The sequence below is a fragment of the Pongo pygmaeus genome, chromosome 1, assembly GCF_028885625.2.
Source record: "Pongo pygmaeus isolate AG05252 chromosome 1, NHGRI_mPonPyg2-v2.0_pri, whole genome shotgun sequence".
In the NCBI taxonomy this organism is placed as follows: domain Eukaryota; kingdom Metazoa; phylum Chordata; class Mammalia; order Primates; family Hominidae; genus Pongo; species Pongo pygmaeus.
The window spans coordinates 88,685,622-88,701,157 of record NC_072373.2 but is presented as its reverse complement, the minus strand read 5'-3'; the positions used below and the strand labels follow the sequence as shown (position 1 = coordinate 88,701,157).

Below are 15,536 nucleotides of genomic sequence, written 5' to 3'. Positions count from 1 at the left end.
GCCCGCGAGGTGCCCTGACGCCCCAGGCATCTGCACAACCTCCGTTTCACTGGACAGCCTCACTCCCAGACCTGGCCAGCCAGCCCTGTGCACCCCCTGGACACCCTGGACTCCTTCTTCCAGCTCCCAGCACGCGACATGCTTCTCTCCTTTCCTCGGTGTCAGCCCCTTGCCCCGGGCTGGGGTGGACGCCAGCCACGGGAACGGACACCTTCGTCCATCACTGTCACCCACTGACATCCACCCACATCACGCTGGCAAGCAAGCCAGCCTCCCGTGGGGATGGCAAACATCTCTATCCCCGACAGGGTCTGGTCTCTGCAGGTGATCCGACTGTGCCAAGATCCCACGAATGACACGGGAGAGGTTTGTGCAGTTGGTTGGACGTCTACTTTGCCCCTACAGAGGAGTTTTGGCAAGAAGTCGACTGACTTCTGCCATTGACTTGGGGGATCAGCCAGACAATAATGACCAATACGGGTTGAATAGAGGGTTGGAGCACTGGGCTCATCTGTGCTAAGGAGGGGATGGGAAAAGCGTTCCACAGCGAATCTTGGCGCTGGGGATGGGTACCATCTCCACATGTTCCTTGACATTTGGGGAGAAGATAGAGAGCGTAGGTCAGGCAATGGGAAGCAAACTTCGGCTGGAAGTCTATCAGGAACCCCAACCCCGCACATGCGCTTTGGTCAGCCTGGCCGTTGGGTTTTCCCCACGAACTCCTGCATCTCCACGCTTCAATGCCCGTGGCCAGGTTGGTCTAACTAATGGGACCTCTCAAGATTCATTTTCACATCCAGAATAGGCGAGAATCTCAAACCCGTCAACAGTGAGCGGGAGCACGTGTACACACACGCACGTGTATGTTGCGGGAAGTCAGGGACCCCGAACGGAGGGACCGGCTGGAGCCGCGGCAGAGGCACGTAAACTGTGAAGACTTCATTTTAATATGGACTTTCTTCGGTTCCCAAATAATGCTTTTATAATTTCTTACGCCTGTCTTTACTTTAATCTCTTAATCCTGTTATCTCCGTAAGCTGAGGATGTACCTCACCTCAGGACCCCTGTGACAATTGTGTTAACTCTACAAATTGATGGTAAAACACGTGTGTTTGAACAATATGAGATCAGCGCACCTTGAGAAAGAATAGAAGAACAGCGACTTTTAGGGAACAGGGGAAGACAACCATAAGGTCTGACTGCCTGCGAGGTCGGGCAAAAAGAGCCATATTTTTCTTCTTGCAGAGAGCCTATGAAGGACGTGCAAGTAGGCAAGATGTCGTTAAGACAACCTAAGTGTCCGTCAGCCGGGAAATGGATTAACAAGAATGTGGCATATGGACACCATGGAATGCCATTTGGCCGTAGAAAAGAACGAAATCCTCTCGTCTGCAGCAACAGAGGCGGAGCTATAGGTCACGATGGAACACCAAATGAGCCGGGCACAGAAAGACAGAGAGGGCAGGTTCTTACCCCAATCCTGGGAGCTCAAAAAGTTCACCTTGTGGAGGTAGAGAGTAGAACGATAGACACCAGAGGCTGGAGAGGGTGTGTGGGTGACTGCGGTGAAGAGAGGTTGGTGAAATGGGTACGAGCATGCGTTTAGATGGAGGGAATACGTTCTAAGAATGTTCTAGGGCAGAGTAGGGCGACTAGGGGTAACAACGACGTATTAGTGCGTGTTTCCGAAGAGCTCCTGGAAGACAGCACCTGAGATGCTCTCAACAGGTAGAGATCAGAGGCTGGAGAGGGTGTGTGGGTGACTGCGGTGAAGCGAGGTTGGTGAATTGGGTACCAGCATGCGTTTAGATGGAGGGAATACGTTCTAAGAATGTTCTAGGGCAGAGTAGGGCGACTAGGGGTAACAACGACGTATTAGTGCGTGTTTCCGAAGAGCTCCTGGAAGACAGCACCTGAGATGCTCCCAACAGGTAGAGACGACAGACACCCACGGGATGGATGCCCTACATCCCCTCAGTGGCTCATCGATCACTACGCAGTCTACACGTGTTACCACACGTCACAGGAATCCCATCGATATCATGTCCGCATGAAGAAGAACATAGTCATGCTGCCAGAGTGACTGTCGCAGCTCGGCCTCCCTGGAGCTATGGCCCGTGGTCTCGGCTCCTCAAGTTCCGCTGCCATTTCTACCGAAGCCGGTGACACCCGTGGAGCCCAATCACGGATCCCGCGCTCAGGGTCTGGCACGCCTCGGAAAAGCCAGTGCGCTTGCTGGCATGAGTGGCTCTGGCGGGTGGCCCAACCATTAGGCGCAGATCCCCCGCAGCCGAGAGAGAAGTGGCCCGTCAGCCACCGGGCTTGGCTTGGCGGAAGCCGCTCTGCTCGAGAGTCCTGGCCCATTCGGTGGCCAGCCGAGAGTGCGAGGGTGGCGGTGGTGGTGGCGGGTCACCTGGCGGCCATGGGAGGAGAAAGCCTGACCTGGCCAGTGGGCTTTGCCGCTGAGAAAGAGTGGGAGCGAGGCGAGCACGTGACAAGGAAGAGCTGTGAAGCTGATGTTGCGAAGGTGGCGCCAGCGGGGCCAAAAGGACGGATGGGTGGAGGCAGGCGGGGAGCGTTGGGGCGCACGTGGAGGCCGCGGGAGGTTGTGGCTGGGGCGCGGGAGAAGCGAGCGAGCGAGCCTGTTGGCCAAAAGGGGAGGTGTGAAGGGGCCTGGCAGCTGGCAGGCAGAGCCAAAGAAGGAAGGCTTCCCTGACCGGGAATCGAACCCGGGCCGCGGCGGTGAGAGCGCCGAATCCTAACCACTAGACCACCAGGGAGTGACGGCTTCGGGGCCCGGCTTGCGCCTCCTGGCCCCGGGCGCCTCCGGCTCCCAGCACTACCTTGGCGCTACCTTGGCGCTACCTTGGCGCCTGTCCCCTGCTTCGGGTTAAAACAAACACCCGCAACCAGCCCCCGCGACGCCGGCGGCAACCGGCCTGCCCTCACGAGCAGCTCTGCCCTGTTCGCAGCACACCCTCCAAACACCGCGCGCCTCCTTCCCGGGCGCACAGGCACGCAGCCACAGGCCAAGCTGCCACACGAGCTCCGCGCCCGGGACCTCCGCAAAAGGTCGGCCCGCTGCGTTGGCCGGGAATCGAACCCGGGTCAACTGCTTGGAAGGCAGCTATGCTCACCACTATACCACCAACGCCGCACGGCGCGGGCAGCCCCGCCACGCCGGCCCGGGGCTCCCACCAGCGCGCCGCCGACGCCCGGGGCAGCCCGGCCCCGACGCCCGGTCCGTCCGCCCGCCCGCCCGCAGCTCCGCGCTGCCACGGCCCCGCCGAAGGCCGCCCGGCGCCCCACCGGTGCAAGGCGAGCGCGGCTGCCCCGTTCCGCCCGCCTGCCTCTGGGGGAGCTCTCGCTCCCTCGCCGCCCGGGGCCGCCAGAGCCCTTCCCCACCAGGTGCCCGGCGGGGACACGGCCGGCGCCGACAGGGTCCTCGCTCCTCCGCCTCCCACCGGGCGCCGGGCCCTGTGCGTCGCAGAAAGCCTCTTCCGACACCCACTTTGGGCCGGCAGCTCGTCGGGCGCCGTGGGGGGCCAGAGGAGGCCGCCCGCCTGCGGCGACCAAGCCGCGGGCGAGAAGAAAAGGCAGGAGGCCAAGGGGGCCCAGGGGGCCCAGGGGGCCCAGGGGGCCAAGGGGCCAGGCAGGCCAGGCCCGAGATGGCGCACTGCCACTAGCTGGAGGGCGGAGGAAGGAGAAGGAGGGCCCACAGGCTGGGTCCGAGGCGGCGGCCCAAAAAGGACGGCTGCCTCCCCGTCGGGGAATCGAACCCCGGTCTCCCGCGTGACAGGCGGGGATACTCACCACTATACTAACGAGGACGACGGCGACCGTCGCCGGGACGCCAGACCCCACTGCGACCGCGGACGCCTAGCCCTGCCTTGATCCCCTCCCCCGACCGCAGGGGCCCGGTGCGTGCTCGCCCTCCACCCGCCACCCGCCACCCGCCACCCGCCACCCGCCACCCGTCACCCGCCACCCGCCACCCGCCACCCATCACCCGCCACCCGCCCCCCGCCACCATTGGCGCGACCTACCCCGACACCCAACAAAGCACCCTGCGATCCCGCTGGGACCCGGAGCCGGACCCGGACCCCGACAGGTACCGGAGCGGCGTGGAACCTCCCCGTGCGCCCTGCCTGCTGTCTCCAACGCGGGGATCGCGCCGGGGCAGGAAGAGGCGCGGGCGAAACAGTCAGGCCGCTGCTCCTAGGACGCGGTGGGCGCAGCGCCCTGCGGGGTTCGGCGAGCCCAGGCGCGGGGGCTGGGGCGTGCGGCGGCGGCGGCCGGCCCGACGCGGACCGTTTGGGTCCGGGGTGGGGACGCGGGGGCGTCCACGTCAACGCCGGCCGGCTCCGTTCACCTGGCGCCCGCTCCGCCCGCGCGGTCCGTCGGTTGCGCACCGAACCCAGACAGGCGCCGGCCAACGGCGCAGGCGTTCGCGCCGGGTCCCAGCCATGCGAGCGGCGACGCGCCCCGGCGCGCCGTCAGGATGGCCGAGCGGTCTAAGGCGCTGCGTTCAGGTCGCAGTCTCCCCTGGAGGCGTGGGTTCGAATCCCACTCCTGACAAGCCGACCTTTTGGCCCGCCCGCCGGAGGGCAACGCCCATGGCAACCCTGGAGCACCTTTGGCCGGTTCCTGCCTTGAGCCCTTGCCCGCTCTCCAAGCTCCAGCGCCCTTGAAGCAAGCCTCCAAAACGCCGCCGCTTCTCAGGCACGTCCGTTCTTCCTGCCCACCCGCCGCCTGTCGCAGAAACAGCCCAGGACCATGCGCCAGCGCCCGCGACCCTCTACCAATTGCCCTTCGGACGGACGCCCTCCCCGCCACCTCGCACGCCCTCTTCCCTGGCCCCACACACAGCGAGCGACCGCGACCACCTTCCACGCTCTTCCCTGCCTATCTCCTCCGCCCGCCCAAACAGACACAGCCCAGATTCTTGCCCTATTCCTCCTTTTCCCTCCTTCCTCCCACCGGCCTCCGCCCACCGCCCACCGCCCACCGCCCACCGCCTCGAATCGCCGCTGCGCTGCCCAGAGGCGTCCTGGCCTGCACAGCCCGCCCGGTTTCACCCTCCAACTTCTGACCGCTGAACGGCAGCGAGCGACTCGCTCGTGGAGCCGCACACACTTCTCCCACCAGAGGCACGCCATCCAACATCCTGTCCTTTCCTCCGACCCCTCGGACCCCGGCCGCGCATTCCATTCTCCAGACGCCCTAGCCACGTCGCCGATCCCACCTCGCTACTTGTGCTCCCTTCCCGCTAACACCTGCCTGCCGGCCCACCTGCAGCCCGGACGCCTGCCGGCCACAGGCAGCGGGAACCCTGCACACAGCCTGGCAGGCGAGTCCAAACCCGGAAAGACAGCCAACGAGGAATCACGAGCGGAAGCCCTAGATCCCCGTCACGCGCCCACAAACGCCAGGCCCCGCCGGGACCAGCTCCGCGCCACACCGCATCCCCACGGGGGAAGCCGCGGCCTGGGCCGTCCCAGCCACACCCAGCGCGCCTTCTCCAGGGTCAGCCAGCTGCGGCTCTGCCGAAGCGCTCCTCCGCTCCTTTCTCGCGCTCCAGCCTCCCTACCAGCCCAAGTGCGAGCCGGTGGGGTGGGTCACAGCGCAGGAGCGAGGCGCCCACGGACTTGGTCTGCGTTTCTGAGCCCGCACGCCACGGCTGCGAGACCCGTTCCCCATCGCCGCCCCCGCTCGCTGACACACCCACCTCCCCACCCACCCGCAGGTGACACAAGTGAGAAGGCCGGCCCGGCGGTGAAGAAAAGAAAGAAAAAAAAAGGACCCTCGAAAGAAAGAAAGAAACAAACAAACAAAGAAACAAACAAAAACAAAAACAAGAACTTTGGGTCTGTGCCGGGGATCCGCGCTCAGCAAGGCCCGCCACAGCTCACCTGCCCACACGGGCATTCGGGCGCGGGCCACGGCTGGTCCTTCCCCTGGAGACCCCGGCGGGCAGTCTCTCGGCCCTGGGCGGCAGAGAAAGCGCAAGATGGGCCGAGTCGGCCTCTCTCCCTCCGCTCTCCCTCCGCGCCCCGCCTCAGGTCCCTCGACGTGACGGGAGCCTCCCCTTCTGCCCGCCCCATCGGGCCAGCCTCTCGTGGCCGCTCCAATAGGACGGAGGCCCACGGCAGGCGGTGACCAGTGAACGGCCGCTGGTGGCGAGCTCCGCTGCACCAGCTTCCGTTGGCGTTTGCCATCGGTGCATGGGTGGTTCAGTGGTAGAATTCTCGCCTGCCACGCGGGAGGCCCGGGTTCGATTCCCGGCCCATGCAGCACACCCTCCCATTTTGGTGCTGCAGCAGCACCAAGGCGTAGCTGCGCTCGCCTCTGCCGCCTCCTTACACTCGGGGCGCGCGAGCGAGTCCGGCACCGGCTGCGCTCCCACGCGCGACGCCCCTCTGCCCTTTCTTCCGTGCCTCTCTCCACTGACTTACGGTTGAGCCTGTGCCCCCGCCCCCCCACCTTGGTAACAACAACCCCTCCAAACACGAGAGCGCGCCAGACACCAGCCCTGGGCAGCCTCCTGCTCCTGTTTCTCTTCATTGCCCTGCCACCGCCTCTGCCCGACGCATTTCACTTCAAGGAACACCGCCAGGCACCACGGGCTTGCAGCCACTCGCCCCACCTCTCCTCTTCACATTTCACCACCTCGACCTCTTTTCCTCTCTCTCTCTCTCCCCCTCGCTGGCTCCCCACATCCAGAAAATGATGCCATGGTTGCCCTTCCAGTAGGAAGGAAGTCGCGACTCCGGGGAGTAACTCATCACTTTCCCCTAGTTGGTCACACAGTCCTTAACGCGACCACACGAGTGTACGCGTGGCATGTGCACCGTCTATATTCATCGTGTTCCGGCTACTCCACACTCTCTCCCCTCATTCTGCCGGCACCACCACCGCCATGTCGCATCTCCCAACCTAACCCCAATCCACCACTTTAGTCGAGGATGCTGCCTTGTTTCTCTCCCTCGGACCTCTTTTCATCTCAGCCCCAGACACATGCCTGAGACGTGAATGTGCGTCCTGAAGACGGCTTATTTATGTCTCGGGTCCAGTTGCATTCCCTACCCTTTTGGGACGTGGGACGTGGCCTCCAGTCGCTCTGTCACGACGTCTCTCCCACCCTGGGCTGCTTGCCACCTCACCCCAGCCCCACTCCATACTCTGACCGCCCAGCCCAAGCAGCAGCCCAGTCTCGCCGGCGGGGGTGCCCTTTGACCACACAGACTTCCTTCCTGCCCAGGCCAACCCGCTGAAAAGGTACTGTTCCCACCAGCCTTCAGGCTCAGCCCTCCCTCCACCACCTTTGTCTCACCCCACCCGCCCTTTCACTCACACACACACACACACACACACACACACAGACACACACTCTCTCTCTCTCTCTGTCTGTCTCTCTCTCTCACTCTCTCAATCTCTCACCCTCTCTGTCTTTCTCTGTCTCTGTCTCTGTCTCTCTCTCTCTCTCTCTCTCTCTGTCTCTATCTCTCTGTCTCTCTCTCTCGCACAGTCAACTCTCCCTCTCGCCGTCAATGTCCCTCACTCAGACGACTCCTATCCCCCAGCCCTGGCCTCCTTCAGGCTCTTCAGACACACGCCAGCTCCGCCACCAGCTGGGATCCCTCCGACCGCATAGGCGGCCCGCGAGGTGCCCTGACGCCCCAGGCATCTGCACAACCTCCGTTTCACTGGACAGCCTCACTCCCAGACCTGGCCAGCCAGCCCTGTGCACCCCCTGGACACCCTGGACTCCTTCTTCCAGCTCCCAGCACGCGACATGCTTCTCTCCTTTCCTCGGTGTCAGCCCCTTGCCCCGGGCTGGGGTGGACGCCAGCCACGGGAACGGACACCTTCGTCCATCACTGTCACCCACTGACATCCACCCACATCACGCTGGCAAGCAAGCCAGCCTCCCGTGGGGATGGCAAACATCTCTATCCCCGACAGGGTCTGGTCTCTGCAGGTGATCCGACTGTGCCAAGATCCCACGAATGACACGGGAGAGGTTTGTGCAGTTGGTTGGACGTCTACTTTGCCCCTACAGAGGAGTTTTGGCAAGAAGTCGACTGACTTCTGCCATTGACTTGGGGGATCAGCCAGACAATAATGATCAATACGGGTTGAATAGAGGGTTGGAGCACTGGGCTCATCTGTGCTAAGGAGGGGATGGGAAAAGCGTTCCACAGCGAATCTTGGCGCTGGGGATGGGTACCATCTCCACATGTTCCTTGACATTTGGGGAGAAGATAGAGAGCGTAGGTCAGGCAATGGGAAGCAAACTTCGGCTGGAAGTCTATCAGGAACCCCAACCCCGCACATGCGCTTTGGTCAGCCTGGCCGTTGGGTTTTCCCCACGAACTCCTGCATCTCCACGCTTCAATGCCCGTGGCCAGGTTGGTCTAACTAATGGGACCTCTCAAGATTCATTTTCACATCCAGAATAGGCGAGAATCTCAAACCCGTCAACAGTGAGCGGGAGCACGTGTACACACACGCACGTGTATGTTGCGGGAAGTCAGGGACCCCGAACGGAGGGACCGGCTGGAGCCGCGGCAGAGGCACGTAAACTGTGAAGACTTCATTTTAATATGGACTTTCTTCGGTTCCCAAATAATGCTTTTATAATTTCTTACGCCTGTCTTTACTTTAATCTCTTAATCCTGTTATCTCCGTAAGCTGAGGATGTACCTCACCTCAGGACCCCTGTGACAATTGTGTTAACTCTACAAATTGATGGTAAAACACGTGTGTTTGAACAATATGAGATCAGCGCACCTTGAGAAAGAATAGAAGAACAGCGACTTTTAGGGAACAGGGGAAGACAACCATAAGGTCTGACTGCCTGCGAGGTCGGGCAAAAAGAGCCATATTTTTCTTCTTGCAGAGAGCCTATGAAGGACGTGCAAGTAGGCAAGATGTCGTTAAGACAACCTAAGTGTCCGTCAGCCGGGAAATGGATTAACAAGAATGTGGCATATGGACACCATGGAATGCCATTTGGCCGTAGAAAAGAACGAAATCCTCTCGTCTGCAGCAACAGAGGCGGAGCTATAGGTCACGATGGAACACCAAATGAGCCGGGCACAGAAAGACAGAGAGGGCAGGTTCTTACCCCAATCCTGGGAGCTCAAAAAGTTCACCTTGTGGAGGTAGAGAGTAGAACGATAGACACCAGAGGCTGGAGAGGGTGTGTGGGTGACTGCGGTGAAGAGAGGTTGGTGAAATGGGTACGAGCATGCGTTTAGATGGAGGGAATACGTTCTAAGAATGTTCTAGGGCAGAGTAGGGCGACTAGGGGTAACAACGACGTATTAGTGCGTGTTTCCGAAGAGCTCCTGGAAGACAGCACCTGAGATGCTCTCAACAGGTAGAGATCAGAGGCTGGAGAGGGTGTGTGGGTGACTGCGGTGAAGCGAGGTTGGTGAATTGGGTACCAGCATGCGTTTAGATGGAGGGAATACGTTCTAAGAATGTTCTAGGGCAGAGTAGGGCGACTAGGGGTAACAACGACGTATTAGTGCGTGTTTCCGAAGAGCTCCTGGAAGACAGCACCTGAGATGCTCCCAACAGGTAGAGACGACAGACACCCACGGGATGGATGCCCTACATCCCCTCAGTGGCTCATCGATCACTACGCAGTCTACACGTGTTACCACACGTCACAGGAATCCCATCGATATCATGTCCGCATGAAGAAGAACATAGTCATGCTGCCAGAGTGACTGTCGCAGCTCGGCCTCCCTGGAGCTATGGCCCGTGGTCTCGGCTCCTCAAGTTCCGCTGCCATTTCTACCGAAGCCGGTGACACCCGTGGAGCCCAATCACGGATCCCGCGCTCAGGGTCTGGCACGCCTCGGAAAAGCCAGTGCGCTTGCTGGCATGAGTGGCTCTGGCGGGTGGCCCAACCATTAGGCGCAGATCCCCCGCAGCCGAGAGAGAAGTGGCCCGTCAGCCACCGGGCTTGGCTTGGCGGAAGCCGCTCTGCTCGAGAGTCCTGGCCCATTCGGTGGCCAGCCGAGAGTGCGAGGGTGGCGGTGGTGGTGGCGGGTCACCTGGCGGCCATGGGAGGAGAAAGCCTGACCTGGCCAGTGGGCTTTGCCGCTGAGAAAGAGTGGGAGCGAGGCGAGCACGTGACAAGGAAGAGCTGTGAAGCTGATGTTGCGAAGGTGGCGCCAGCGAGGCCAAAAGGACGGATGGGTGGAGGCAGGCGGGGAGCGTTGGGGCGCACGTGGAGGCCGCGGGAGGTTGTGGCTGGGGCGCGGGAGAAGCGAGCGAGCGAGCCTGTTGGCCAAAAGGGGAGGTGTGAAGGGGCCTGGCAGCTGGCAGGCAGAGCCAAAGAAGGAAGGCTTCCCTGACCGGGAATCGAACCCGGGCCGCGGCGGTGAGAGCGCCGAATCCTAACCACTAGACCACCAGGGAGTGACGGCTTCGGGGCCCGGCTTGCGCCTCCTGGCCCCGGGCGCCTCCGGCTCCCAGCACTACCTTGGCGCTACCTTGGCCCTACCTTGGCGCCTGTCCCCTGCTTCGGGTTAAAACAAACACCCGCAACCAGCCCCCGCGACGCCGGCGGCAACCGGCCTGCCCTCACGAGCAGCTCTGCCCTGTTCGCAGCACACCCTCCAAACACCGCGCGCCTCCTTCCCGGGCGCACAGGCACGCAGCCACAGGCCAAGCTGCCACACGAGCTCCGCGCCCGGGACCTCCGCAAAAGGTCGGCCCGCTGCGTTGGCCGGGAATCGAACCCGGGTCAACTGCTTGGAAGGCAGCTATGCTCACCACTATACCACCAACGCCGCACGGCGCGGGCAGCCCCGCCACGCCGGCCCGGGGCTCCCACCAGCGCGCCGCCGACGCCCGGGGCAGCCCGGCCCCGACGCCCGGTCCGTCCGCCCGCCCGCCCGCAGCTCCGCGCTGCCACGGCCCCGCCGAAGGCCGCCCGGCGCCCCACCGGTGCAAGGCGAGCGCGGCTGCCCCGTTCCGCCCGCCTGCCTCTGGGGGAGCTCTCGCTCCCTCGCCGCCCGGGGCCGCCAGAGCCCTTCCCCACCAGGTGCCCGGCGGGGACACGGCCGGCGCCGACAGGGTCCTCGCTCCTCCGCCTCCCACCGGGCGCCGGGCCCTGTGCGTCGCAGAAAGCCTCTTCCGACACCCACTTTGGGCCGGCAGCTCGTCGGGCGCCGTGGGGGGCCAGAGGAGGCCGCCCGCCTGCGGCGACCAAGCCGCGGGCGAGAAGAAAAGGCAGGAGGCCAAGGGGGCCCAGGGGGCCCAGGGGGCCCAGGGGGCCAAGGGGCCAGGCAGGCCAGGCCCGAGATGGCGCACTGCCACTAGCTGGAGGGCGGAGGAAGGAGAAGGAGGGCCCACAGGCTGGGTCCGAGGCGGCGGCCCAAAAAGGACGGCTGCCTCCCCGTCGGGGAATCGAACCCCGGTCTCCCGCGTGACAGGCGGGGATACTCACCACTATACTAACGAGGACGACGGCGACCGTCGCCGGGACGCCAGACCCCACTGCGACCGCGGACGCCTAGCCCTGCCTTGATCCCCTCCCCCGACCGCAGGGGCCCGGTGCGTGCTCGCCCTCCACCCGCCACCCGCCACCCGCCACCCGCCACCCGTCACCCGCCACCCGCCACCCGCCACCCATCACCCGCCACCCGCCCCCCGCCACCATTGGCGCGACCTACCCCGACACCCAACAAAGCACCCTGCGATCCCGCTGGGACCCGGAGCCGGACCCGGACCCCGACAGGTACCGGAGCGGCGTGGAACCTCCCCGTGCGCCCTGCCTGCTGTCTCCAACGCGGGGATCGCGCCGGGGCAGGAAGAGGCGCGGGCGAAACAGTCAGGCCGCTGCTCCTAGGACGCGGTGGGCGCAGCGCCCTGCGGGGTTCGGCGAGCCCAGGCGCGGGGGCTGGGGCGTGCGGCGGCGGCGGCCGGCCCGACGCGGACCGTTTGGGTCCGGGGTGGGGACGCGGGGGCGTCCACGTCAACGCCGGCCGGCTCCGTTCACCTGGCGCCCGCTCCGCCCGCGCGGTCCGTCGGTTGCGCACCGAACCCAGACAGGCGCCGGCCAACGGCGCAGGCGTTCGCGCCGGGTCCCAGCCATGCGAGCGGCGACGCGCCCCGGCGCGCCGTCAGGATGGCCGAGCGGTCTAAGGCGCTGCGTTCAGGTCGCAGTCTCCCCTGGAGGCGTGGGTTCGAATCCCACTCCTGACAAGCCGACCTTTTGGCCCGCCCGCCGGAGGGCAACGCCCATGGCAACCCTGGAGCACCTTTGGCCGGTTCCTGCCTTGAGCCCTTGCCCGCTCTCCAAGCTCCAGCGCCCTTGAAGCAAGCCTCCAAAACGCCGCCGCTTCTCAGGCACGTCCGTTCTTCCTGCCCACCCGCCGCCTGTCGCAGAAACAGCCCAGGACCATGCGCCAGCGCCCGCGACCCTCTACCAATTGCCCTTCGGACGGACGCCCTCCCCGCCACCTCGCACGCCCTCTTCCCTGGCCCCACACACAGCGAGCGACCGCGACCACCTTCCACGCTCTTCCCTGCCTATCTCCTCCGCCCGCCCAAACAGACACAGCCCAGATTCTTGCCCTATTCCTCCTTTTCCCTCCTTCCTCCCACCGGCCTCCGCCCACCGCCCACCGCCCACCGCCCACCGCCTCGAATCGCCGCTGCGCTGCCCAGAGGCGTCCTGGCCTGCACAGCCCGCCCGGTTTCACCCTCCAACTTCTGACCGCTGAACGGCAGCGAGCGACTCGCTCGTGGAGCCGCACACACTTCTCCCACCAGAGGCACGCCATCCAACATCCTGTCCTTTCCTCCGACCCCTCGGACCCCGGCCGCGCATTCCATTCTCCAGACGCCCTAGCCACGTCGCCGATCCCACCTCGCTACTTGTGCTCCCTTCCCGCTAACACCTGCCTGCCGGCCCACCTGCAGCCCGGACGCCTGCCGGCCACAGGCAGCGGGAACCCTGCACACAGCCTGGCAGGCGAGTCCAAACCCGGAAAGACAGCCAACGAGGAATCACGAGCGGAAGCCCTAGATCCCCGTCACGCGCCCACAAACGCCAGGCCCCGCCGGGACCAGCTCCGCGCCACACCGCATCCCCACGGGGGAAGCCGCGGCCTGGGCCGTCCCAGCCACACCCAGCGCGCCTTCTCCAGGGTCAGCCAGCTGCGGCTCTGCCGAAGCGCTCCTCCGCTCCTTTCTCGCGCTCCAGCCTCCCTACCAGCCCAAGTGCGAGCCGGTGGGGTGGGTCACAGCGCAGGAGCGAGGCGCCCACGGACTTGGTCTGCGTTTCTGAGCCCGCACGCCACGGCTGCGAGACCCGTTCCCCATCGCCGCCCCCGCTCGCTGACACACCCACCTCCCCACCCACCCGCAGGTGACACAAGTGAGAAGGCCGGCCCGGCGGTGAAGAAAAGAAAGAAAAAAAAAGGACCCTCGAAAGAAAGAAAGAAACAAACAAACAAAGAAACAAACAAAAACAAAAACAAGAACTTTGGGTCTGTGCCGGGGATCCGCGCTCAGCAAGGCCCGCCACAGCTCACCTGCCCACACGGGCATTCGGGCGCGGGCCACGGCTGGTCCTTCCCCTGGAGACCCCGGCGGGCAGTCTCTCGGCCCTGGGCGGCAGAGAAAGCGCAAGATGGGCCGAGTCGGCCTCTCTCCCTCCGCTCTCCCTCCGCGCCCCGCCTCAGGTCCCTCGACGTGACGGGAGCCTCCCCTTCTGCCCGCCCCATCGGGCCAGCCTCTCGTGGCCGCTCCAATAGGACGGAGGCCCACGGCAGGCGGTGACCAGTGAACGGCCGCTGGTGGCGAGCTCCGCTGCACCAGCTTCCGTTGGCGTTTGCCATCGGTGCATGGGTGGTTCAGTGGTAGAATTCTCGCCTGCCACGCGGGAGGCCCGGGTTCGATTCCCGGCCCATGCAGCACACCCTCCCATTTTGGTGCTGCAGCAGCACCAAGGCGTAGCTGCGCTCGCCTCTGCCGCCTCCTTACACTCGGGGCGCGCGAGCGAGTCCGGCACCGGCTGCGCTCCCACGCGCGACGCCCCTCTGCCCTTTCTTCCGTGCCTCTCTCCACTGACTTACGGTTGAGCCTGTCCCCCCGCCCACCCACCTTTGTAACAACAACCCCTCCAAACACGAGAGCGCGCCAGACACCAGCCCTGGGCAGCCTCCTGCTCCTGTTTCTCTTCATTGCCCTGCCACCGCCTCTGCCCGACGCATTTCACTTCAAGGAACACCGCCAGGCACCACGGGCTTGCAGCCACTCGCCCCACCTCTCCTCTTCACATTTCACCACCTCGACCTCTTTTCCTCTCTCTCTCTCCCCCTCGCTGGCTCCCCACATCCAGAAAATGATGCCATGGTTGCCCTTCCAGTAGGAAGGACGTCGCGACTCCGGGGAGTAACTCATCACTTTCCCCTAGTTGGTCACACAGTCCTTAACGCGACCACACGAGTGTACGCGTGGCATGTGCACCGTCTATATTCATCGTGTTCCGGCTACTCCACACTCTCTCCCCTCATTCTGCCGGCACCACCACCGCCATGTCGCATCTCCCAACCTAACCCCAATCCACCACTTTAGTCGAGGATGCTGCCTTGTTTCTCTCCCTCGGACCTCTTTTCATCTCAGCCCCAGACACATGCCTGAGACGTGAATGTGCGTCCTGAAGACGGCTTATTTATGTCTCGGGTCCAGTTGCATTCCCTACCCTTTTGGGACGTGGGACGTGGCCTCCAGTCGCTCTGTCACGACGTCTCTCCCACCCTGGGCTGCTTGCCACCTCACCCCAGCCCCACTCCATACTCTGACCGCCCAGCCCAAGCAGCAGCCCAGTCTCGCCGGCGGGGGTGCCCTTTGACCACACAGACTTCCTTCCTGCCCAGGCCAACCCGCTGAAAAGGTACTGTTCCCACCAGCCTTCAGGCTCAGCCCTCCCTCCACCACCTTTGTCTCACCCCACCCGCCCTTTCACTCACACACACACACACACACACACACACACAGACACACACTCTCTCTCTCTCTCTGTCTGTCTCTCTCTCTCACTCTCTCAATCTCTCACCCTCTCTGTCTTTCTCTGTCTCTGTCTCTGTCTCTCTCTCTCTCTCTCTCTCTCTGTCTCTATCTCTCTGTCTCTCTCTCTCGCACAGTCAACTCTCCCTCTCGCCGTCAATGTCCCTCACTCAGACGACTCCTATCCCCCAGCCCTGGCCTCCTTCAGGCTCTTCAGACACACGCCAGCTCCGCCACCAGCTGGGATCCCTCCGACCGCATAGGCGGCCCGCGAGGTGCCCTGACGCCCCAGGCATCTGCACAACCTCCGTTTCACTGGACAGCCTCACTCCCAGACCTGGCCAGCCAGCCCTGTGCACCCCCTGGACACCCTGGACTCCTTCTTCCAGCTCCCAGCACGCGACATGCTTCTCTCCTTTCCTCGGTGTCAGCCCCTTGCCCCGGGCTGGGGTGGACGCCAGCCACGGGAACGGACACCTTCGTCCATCACTGTCACC

General features: G+C 63.8%; 10 non-coding genes across 10 annotated transcripts; 4 read left to right on the top strand and 6 right to left on the bottom strand.

Moving 5' to 3' along the window:
* Positions 1–2,708: 2,708 nt before the first annotated feature.
* On the bottom strand, positions 2,709–2,780 carry TRNAE-CUC (transfer RNA glutamic acid (anticodon CUC)). Its single transcript has one exon. It is a non-coding gene; the product is annotated as a tRNA-Glu (tRNA).
* Positions 2,781–3,082: 302 nt separating this feature from the next.
* TRNAG-UCC (transfer RNA glycine (anticodon UCC)) lies at positions 3,083–3,154 on the bottom strand. The gene has a single exon. It is a non-coding gene; the product is annotated as a tRNA-Gly (tRNA).
* A 604-nt stretch (positions 3,155–3,758) lies between these two features.
* TRNAD-GUC (transfer RNA aspartic acid (anticodon GUC)) lies at positions 3,759–3,830 on the bottom strand. Its single transcript has one exon. It is a non-coding gene; the product is annotated as a tRNA-Asp (tRNA).
* Positions 3,831–4,495: 665 nt separating this feature from the next.
* On the top strand, positions 4,496–4,578 carry TRNAL-CAG (transfer RNA leucine (anticodon CAG)). The gene has a single exon. It is a non-coding gene; the product is annotated as a tRNA-Leu (tRNA).
* Positions 4,579–6,222: 1,644 nt separating this feature from the next.
* TRNAG-GCC (transfer RNA glycine (anticodon GCC)) lies at positions 6,223–6,293 on the top strand. Its single transcript has one exon. It is a non-coding gene; the product is annotated as a tRNA-Gly (tRNA).
* A 4,072-nt stretch (positions 6,294–10,365) lies between these two features.
* TRNAE-CUC (transfer RNA glutamic acid (anticodon CUC)) lies at positions 10,366–10,437 on the bottom strand. Its single transcript has one exon. It is a non-coding gene; the product is annotated as a tRNA-Glu (tRNA).
* A 302-nt stretch (positions 10,438–10,739) lies between these two features.
* Positions 10,740–10,811, bottom strand: TRNAG-UCC (transfer RNA glycine (anticodon UCC)). The gene has a single exon. It is a non-coding gene; the product is annotated as a tRNA-Gly (tRNA).
* Positions 10,812–11,415: 604 nt separating this feature from the next.
* TRNAD-GUC (transfer RNA aspartic acid (anticodon GUC)) lies at positions 11,416–11,487 on the bottom strand. The gene has a single exon. It is a non-coding gene; the product is annotated as a tRNA-Asp (tRNA).
* A 658-nt stretch (positions 11,488–12,145) lies between these two features.
* TRNAL-CAG (transfer RNA leucine (anticodon CAG)) lies at positions 12,146–12,228 on the top strand. The gene has a single exon. It is a non-coding gene; the product is annotated as a tRNA-Leu (tRNA).
* Positions 12,229–13,872: 1,644 nt separating this feature from the next.
* TRNAG-GCC (transfer RNA glycine (anticodon GCC)) lies at positions 13,873–13,943 on the top strand. Its single transcript has one exon. It is a non-coding gene; the product is annotated as a tRNA-Gly (tRNA).
* The last annotated feature ends 1,593 nt before the right edge of the window (positions 13,944–15,536 follow it).